Source organism: Diachasma alloeum, unplaced genomic scaffold (assembly GCF_001412515.2).
Source record: "Diachasma alloeum isolate Michigan unplaced genomic scaffold, Dall2.0 Dall_scaffold_00296, whole genome shotgun sequence".
Classification (NCBI taxonomy): Eukaryota; Metazoa; Arthropoda; class Insecta; order Hymenoptera; family Braconidae; genus Diachasma; species Diachasma alloeum.
The window spans coordinates 757,444-758,831 of record NW_021680435.1 but is presented as its reverse complement, the minus strand read 5'-3'; positions in this window follow the sequence as shown (position 1 = coordinate 758,831).

Here is a 1,388-nt window from a genome sequence, read left to right as displayed (position 1 = left end):
CACCCATCACCACTCTCCGTCTATGTCAATCTCAGATTCACACCGACGAAATCCTCCCTCCAACGTCGGTCTTTTGTTGAATTCGAAATTGTGCGTAACTACGCACAATAATTTGCCTCCTGGAAATCAGTGGAAATTAATGAAAACTCGGGGAGGGGGTGGATGTGCGCGTTTGCAGGAGGTTGAATAAGAAGATGAGAAACCCTATGTCACTAAAACTTCATTGTCTACGCCGGGATCGGCTAATCGTGACAAATACTGATCCAGGATTGGCGAATTATAAACTAATGTCACCGGTTGGAAACTTTCTCCCAAGTGACTCCCTATCCCCACCCCCTTTTATTCCATTCTCCCCAAACCCTTTCGCACAATTTACTCCCTTCAATCTTCTGATTTTCCAGAAGATCGGTGGGGATAATAAAATAGCTGATGAGCGGCTTTCATTTGCCAACCCATGAATTATCTTCACCTCCAAACTTATTGAAACTTACGATCCTTGTGGAAATGGAGGAACATAAAAAAAGTGAAAGCAGGGGGATGAAGGTCTCTTTTCCACCGTATTTTCTCTGGCCAAAGCCAATATAGTGCGACCGAAGGAATACTTACGGAGGGTTACCAAAATGTTCGAGGGGTGGTGCGGGGGGAAAAGGAGTACGGCGTTCATGGCAAAGTCAAAGAGCACAGTGCGAAAGAAAGAAGAAAATCGGAGGTGGGTAAACCCTGCTCTTCGAATGGTGTGTGCGCACCACAGCTACCGGAGAAAAGGAAATTGGATGATATTTCCCGCAACGATCAAATCTTATTGCCAATTGAAAGAGGAAAGTTCGCGGTACATTTGCCCGGAGAAATCACCCAACGGCGAAGAGGTGAGCCAGCGAAAATGACTACTTTTCTCTCTACCCTGTTCAATCCTGTCCCATTTTGTCCAATGGTGTAGTCCATGGGGCTGTGTGGAAGAGCTAACCTTCTCCCCTCCCCCCGGCTCTTCCTCATGGTTTTCACCCACTACTAGCCTACCGCTAACGAGTTTTCCGTCTGCGAGAAACGAGTCGTTGATACTACAGTGCAAATGGGCGAACAACAACTGATATTTGTACTCCTTGTCTGGCCATTTTATTTTCATTGTCATCTGGAAAATTAGTTTCACCGAAAATTCGTTGGATTTTATCAGCAAGAAACCATGAACCATAATTTCCTATCAGAATGGAATCACGAGAGGAAAAAGAAACGGATCACGTAGGACCCCTGTGGTTATAATGAGTCTGGAAGCGTCAGCGGCGTCTAATGTCAGAAATTATAGCATATTGCCAATAAAATCCGATGGTCCAAACCTACTACCCCCGTCTTTATTCCTGGGGATCCGGGGCGACAGTCACGCTCGGATTGGA